At 47.0% G+C, this 6904-nt stretch overlaps 2 non-coding genes across 2 annotated transcripts; both read left to right on the top strand.

Moving 5' to 3' along the window:
- The first annotated feature begins 2375 nt into the window (after positions 1 to 2375).
- LOC138809069 (U5 spliceosomal RNA) lies at positions 2376 to 2491 on the top strand. The gene has a single exon (XR_011366692.1). It is a non-coding gene; the product is annotated as a U5 spliceosomal RNA (small nuclear RNA).
- A 1840-nt stretch (positions 2492 to 4331) lies between these two features.
- LOC138809057 (U5 spliceosomal RNA) lies at positions 4332 to 4447 on the top strand. The gene has a single exon (XR_011366683.1). It is a non-coding gene; the product is annotated as a U5 spliceosomal RNA (small nuclear RNA).
- The last annotated feature ends 2457 nt before the right edge of the window (positions 4448 to 6904 follow it).

The following is a 6904-nucleotide window of genomic DNA, read 5'->3' as shown; positions in this document are numbered from 1 at the left end:
CAGCTCTTCAGCTCAAGGCGAGCGCTCTACCACTTGAGCTACAGCGCCACTTCCGGTTTTCTGGTGGTTTATTGGAGATAGGAGTCTCACGGTCTCTCCTGCCCGGGCTGGCTTTGAACCACGATCCTCAGATCTCAGCCTCCTGAGTAGCTAGGATTACAGGCGTGCGCCACCAGCGCCCGGCTATGCCTAGTGTCTCCTGACTCTTTCAACTTTCCATTGATCTGGACTGTTGAGGTCTTTTTCTGCTCTTTCTTTATTCTAATACTCTCGTGACTCAGTCCTAACTCAAATCCAGAGCAGGAAAGAACCCCAAGACTCATCTCCAACTAACCACCAAAAGGCCTCAAGTGAAGCTTTGGCTCAAGTGGTAGAATACTAGCCCTAAGCAAAAGAAAGAAATTAAAAAAAAAAAAAAAAAAACACCTCAGGGACATTGCCCAGGCCTTGAATTCAAGCCCAGGGCTGGCACCATAAAAAGAAAAAGAAAGAAAGAAAAACAAAAAATGCCAGACCCAAAAAGGGTTCTCTTTTTTTTTTAGTCTAGGGGTTTGAAATCAGGGCCTGGGCTCTGTTGCTCTACCATCTGAGCCACAGCACCACTTCCAGCTTTTTCTGTTTGTTTTTTTTCTTGTTGTTGTTGTTTAGTTTTTGTCAGTCATGGGGCTTGAGCTCTGGGCCTGGACACTGTCCCTCAGCTCTTCAGCTCAAGGTGAGTGCTCTACCACTTGAGCCACAGCTCCACTTCCTTTTTTTGGTGATTTATTGGAGATAAGAATCTACAGATTTTCCTGCCCAGGCTGGCTTTGAATAGCAATCTTCAGATCTCAGCCTCCTGAGTAGCTAGGATTACAGGCATGAACCACTGGTGCCTCGAGCTTTTTTTGTTTATGTGGTACTGAGGAGTCAAACCTGGGGCTTTCAAATGCTGGGCAAACACTCTACTTCTAAGCCACATTCCTAGCCCTGATTAGTGACTTTTTGTATGTAATCAGCTTGAATAAAACTCAGGATTTCCTCTTCCTGGAGATCCAAGCTACTTCTTTCTTCTTTTCCTCCTTCTTCTTCCTTCTCTTCTCCCTTTATTCCTTCCCTACCTCTCCCCCACACCCCCCCCACCTCCCCACCCCCCCACCCCCGCCCCCATCAGCTGTAGGGCTTGAAGTCAGGGCCTGAGCTCTTTTGCTCAAAGCTAGCACTCTACTACTTTGAGCCACAGCTTCACTTCCGGTTTTCTGGTGGGGGACTTTTCAGTCCAGGCTGGCTTTGAATCATGATCCTCAGATCTCAGCCTCCTGAGTAGCTAGGATTACAGCCACTGGCACCCAGCAGGGATCAGAACTTCTTTCTGGCACTCTCCTGGTTCAGGTTCCTGGCAATAAACTCCTTTATCCTCTCTAAAAAGTGGTCCTCCTCTTTGGCTGGTCTGCCTTGCCATACCTTGACCTCCTAAACCACGTCTCCAGACCCGGCTTTCTGGTGGTCTCATCTGCCTTTGCTGTCTCCCTCTGTCTGCCAACCAATCCTTCCATTCTCAGCCTCCAGATGGCCTAGAGATATTGAATAAAACCAAAACCTTCCACCTTCCCTCCCTTGTGGGTGACCTGATGGACCACGCAAAGGGAAACTAACTCCAAAGCTTAGGAGCCAAGATGCAACGCAATCCAAAGGGCAAGGCAGTGCGCATGCGCCCCCCCCCCCCCCCCCCCCGCAGCAGGCGCTGACCCGGCCCTGTCTATGCAATGCACCTGCGCGGCTTTCATGCATCTCTTGCTCGTTTGCGGCTATCTCCAAAACAAATAATATATGCATCACTGGAAACAATGGAAGAAAGTCTTGGGGCCTTGCACCAGGTGGAAGTAAAAGGTTTGGTCAATATCTTCGCGTCCTTGGGTCCCCTTTTCCCTTCTGCAAAGCCTTGCTGGCCACTAGGGGGATATTATTAACTGAATTTACCACCTCTCTCCACACCAAGTACTTAAAAACTCCTTTACGTTCCAAAAATAAATAAATAAATAACTCATGCTCCTAGAGTAAGAAACCCAAATTCAGAATCCCTGTGTGCGAGCAGAGCAGGGTTTAAACCCCAGAGAGCCAAGCGCACAGGGCCTCCACTTACTCCAGGTGAAACTGAAGCTCCCAGGGGTAATTATTCAGCGCTCATTTGCATACCCAGAGTACACTGCAACTAGGGCAAAAGTTTTTTTCCAAATGAAGTATATTTAACCATGATCTGAGTCTTTTAACCTAGGAAATATAATTGGCAGAATGTATCACGTACACCTCTCGATATAGTAGCGCTTTTGAAAAATAGCTACCGTAGACGTACGAGGAGTTGTCTTTCCTAGGCCTGTGTGTCAGCGCACCTCGAGGTTATACTCTGGTTTCTCTTCAGATCGTATAAATCTTTCGCCTTTTACTAAAGATTTCCGTGGGGAGAAACAACTCTGAGTTTTAAACTAATTTTTCGAGGCCTTGACCTGTCAAGGCTATTTTTTCTTTTGTCTAAAAGAAAGAAAATAAGCTCCTATTCATAAGGTGTGCTACTTAGTTAGGGTAGTGTTGTACTGCTTCTAGCTAGGGTGGTACTTGCAGCATAAAAGAAATAGGGCGCTTGATTCCGTTTAACTCTTTTTGGGCTACTTTTTTCTTTGCAATTTGTGGTACCATAAGTCCTTGTCTACTGATAAGTGATAATCTTACATTTAGCCGTTTGGGGATGTAGAACTATGCCTTCTTAGTAACTGTTAAGGTTACAGTGCTATATTGATTGAAAATACTGTACTAATACTAGCAGAGTAAGTGGGTGGGAAGAAAGCTCTGTATGAGGGGCGGGTAATGTGGCCCAGTGGGAGAGTGCTTTCCTACCATGCATGAAGCTCTGGGTTCCATTCCTCAGAAACACATACACAGGAAAAAACTGGAAGCTAGAGTTGCTAGTCTCAGGGACAGCACCCAGGTCCTCAGCTCAGGCTCTAGAACTGACTCGGGGGTGAGGGGTGCAGAAGCTGGGGAAGCCGGGTGGTGGTGGCTCACTTAGGAGGCGATTCAAAGCCAGCCCAGGCAAGAAAAGTCCAGCAGACTCTTATCTCAATTAACCACGAGAAAACCGGATGTAACACTGTGGTTCAAGTGGTAGAGCGCTTGCCTTGCATGCATGAGGCCCTGGGTTCGATTCCATCAGCACCACACAAACAAAAAGAAAAAAACCGGAAGTGGCGCTGTGGCTCAAGTGGTAGAGCGCTAGCCTTGAGCTGAAGAGCTGAGGCCCAGAGTTCAGGCCCCACGACCCAGTGGCTCACTCCTGTAATCCTAGCAACTCGCCAGGCTGAGATCTGAACTTCTCGTGATTCAGAACCAGTTGGGCCAGGGAAGTCCGTGAGACTCATCTCCAATTAATCACAGAGAAAGCTGGAAGTGGTGCCGTTGCTCTAGTGGTGTGGAGCCTTAGCCCGCAGCAAAAGGAGTTTAGAGACAGCCTGAGTTTCAGCCTCCGGATCGGCACCAAAACATTAAGCATTGATTAAAGTAAAAGTAAATATTTAAGTAAAAATAAAAGCTGGCTTCCATTCAACGCGTCCAGCACTAGATCGCTGAGGCAGGAGGATCCTGAGTTTGGGGTTATCCTGGGCTTCACCGTGATACCCTGTCTCAGGAAAGACAGATGCATGTTTAACCTTCAGGGGTTTAGGACAAGAAGACCATGTCCCCATTGTAGCCAGGACGTTGCCTGAATACTCCACTGCGTATAAATCAGAGTGCATGGTAGCCACCACCAGCACAACCAACCCAACATACCCTTAATGCTTGCCGGGTCGTTTAGGAAAACCGTTTAACCCCTGGCGTGCCCTCCCCTGGGTCAGATCCTTCACTCACACCCAAGGGAGGATCACGCACGATCCTGAATTTTCTGTCCAACGAATGTTTCCTGATGCATTTTTTTCAAGTTAATGGCAGTCTCTTAAAGAAATCAAACCCAGACATTCAAAACTACAAACCAGAAAACCTCGGAGTCTGACTAACTGGTCCCCCGGGTTCGCCCGCTAAAGCTCCCGCAGTAGCTCCAGCCTAAGCTCCGCGACTGCCAGAACGGGAAGGGCGGGCAGAGTGGGTTCTCTAATTTGCATACCCATGGTGCACCGCGCACGGCACAAGTGCGAAACAGCAACATTAAAAAATTTATTTTTCCTATATAGTTGTTCAAACGAAGCTTTTATATGCAAAACAATGGGAAAGGTTTCTCTTTTGGACAAACTCTTGGATCGACTAACCACCATTAGCGTGATAAGGTTTGCTGTTCACTGAGACCTGAATTATGGGCAGCACAGCTCATACTCTGGTTTCTCTTCAGATCGTATAAATCTTTCGCCTTTTACTAAAGATTTCCGTGGAGAGGAACAACTCTGAGTCTTAAACCAATTTTTTGAGGCCTTGTTTTGGCAAGGCTACATTTTCAGAGGTTGAAAAAAAGACCACTTTGTGGTGTTTTATGGCACTAGTATGTGTATTTGTTTAGTCTTCTAGTATTGTGCCATCTTGTGGTGGTGGCTTTTGAACTTATTTGGTAATTATCAGAATACTGTTATTTCGGGCTTTGGTCCAAGTATGTGGCTGCATATGTGTATGTTAAAGATGAAGTTTCGAGTTTAGGATTGCATGTTTGCTTATCACTTTCAGAGTCTGAGCTTTTTCTGCTCAAAGCTACTACATCTCTATTACTTGAGCTTACAGCTTCATTGCCTTCTTTTTGGTGGGTAATTACAAGACTTTGCTACCTAGGTAGCCTTCAAACTGAGATCCTTAAATCTTAGTTTCTGAGTAGCTAGGATTACAGATGTGAGCTTTAAATCTTAGTTTCTGAGTAGCTAGGATTACAGATGTGAGCCACTATGGCACCCAGCGCTGACTTTATTTGGAAAAAGAATAACTTGGCACTGTCAGTATCATAGTACATCATATGACAGTAATACATATTGCCACACTTAGTGTCCCATGTTTTCCTGCATAATATTCTTCCATTGTGAGGAGGTCCCTGGAGAGGCAGGTCCTACGTGGGAAAGCAGAATAAATGCAGGGTTTTCTGCGTGCAGTGAGAACAGAATGGGGGTGAAAGGCAAAGGAGAGGAAGGAATTACACATAGGATCTGCTTGAAAGAGGTAATGCCCTGGTAGCTCTCACCTGTAATCCTAGCTACTCAGGAGACTGAGAGCTGAGGGTCCTGGTTCAAAACCAGCCTGAGCAGAAAAGTTGAGGCTCTTATCGCCAATCAACCACCAAAGAGTCAGAAGTAGAGCTGTAGCTCAAGTGGTACAGTACGTTGCATGAAAAAGCTAAGGGAGCTGGCACCGGTATTCCATGCCTGTAATCCTAGCTACTCAGGAAGCTGAGATCTGAGGATCACAGTTCAAAGCCAGCCTGGGCAGGAAAATCCATGAGACTCTTATCTCCTAGAAACCACTAGAAAACCAGAAGTGGTGCTGTGGTTCAAGTGGTAGAGCACTAGCCTTGAGCTGAGGAGCTGAGGGACAGCGCCCAGGCCCAGAGTTCAAGCCCCATGACCTAACCGCCCCCCCCCATGTATTCCTTTGTCATGTCATCAGCCACAACTAGAGTTGTAGAGTTGGGGTCCACATGAGGACCCCAGCACTCTCACGGGGTCTAACTCTGTTGCCACAGGTGCTGTAGAAGCCCCCATCTGGGCACAAGATCCTCTTCTCCAGCTCTGCCTGGGAACCAGGGGCTATTTCTAGCAGACTTCAGAGCCAATGAAAGATCAGAAGTTGTGTCAAAAGAAGGGCTTGTGGGGTGGTGGTGGTGATGGTGGTGGGGTGTGTGCAGATTCTTACCAGAATCTGCTGGTGCTGGGTGACCTTTACAGTAGCACTGAACCAGGACCGGTCTGGAACTGGGTCTGTCCTATTTGTCCTCAGAAGAGTTAGATGATCTGATCTGTTTCCCCCAGGGGTTCTGGTATTTCCCCATCCTAAGCTGTTATCCCTCTGAGGGAGAGAGATAAGAGCTGAACAGGACCCCAGGACACAGCTTGTGATAGGATCAGAACTGCCAGCCCCATCTACAGCTTCAAGGCCACTGATGTCATATCGTGGGGCTGAGACCAGGCTCCCTGTGTGGATGAGAAATGCAATGCAGACAATACAATTATGTTAAGTGCTTTCTACCACTTTGAGTCACAGCGCCACTTCCGGTTTTCTGGTGGTTAATTGAAGATAAGGGATTCATAGACTTTCTTGCTCTGGCGGGCTTTGAACTGTAATCCTCCACTCTCTCTTCTCTCTGTTTTTCTTTTGCCAGTGCTGGAGCTTGAACTCTGGGCCTGGCAGCTGTTCCTAAGCTTTTATGTTCCAGGCTAGTGCTCTACCACTTGAGCCACAGTGCCACTTCCAGCTTTTTGCGGTCAATTGAAGAGTCTCACAGACTTTCCTGCCTGGGCTGACTTTGAACTATAATCCTCTGATCTCAGACCCCTGAGTAGCTAGGATTACAGGTGTGAGTCACTGGATCTCAACTCTTTTTATTTTTTGCTTTTTTGCCAGTCCAGGGGCTTGAACTCAGGGCCTAGATGTTATCCCCTGAGCTTTTTTTTTTCCCCTCAAGGCTAACACTCTACCACTTGAGCCACAGCACCACTTCTAGTTTCTTTTTCTATGTATGTGGTATAGAGGAATGGAACCCAGGGCTTCATGCACACTAGGCAAGTACCCTACAATTAAGAAATATTCCCAGTCCCACCCCCTTATTTATTTATTTGTTTGTTTGTTTGTTTGTTTATGCTGGTATTAGGGCTTGAACTTAGGGTTTGTCACTGTCCCTGAATTTTTTGCTCAAGGCTGGAGCTCTACTACTTGAGCCACAGCTCCACTTCCAGCAGTGTGTGTGTATGTG

This window comes from Dipodomys merriami, unplaced genomic scaffold, assembly GCF_024711535.1.
Source record: "Dipodomys merriami isolate MVZ:Mamm:240054 unplaced genomic scaffold, mDipMer1.0.p SCAF_48, whole genome shotgun sequence".
Lineage (NCBI taxonomy): Eukaryota > Metazoa > Chordata > Mammalia > Rodentia > Heteromyidae > Dipodomys > Dipodomys merriami.
Note: the sequence above shows the minus strand (reverse complement) of the source record. Positions and strands in the feature narration are given on the sequence as shown.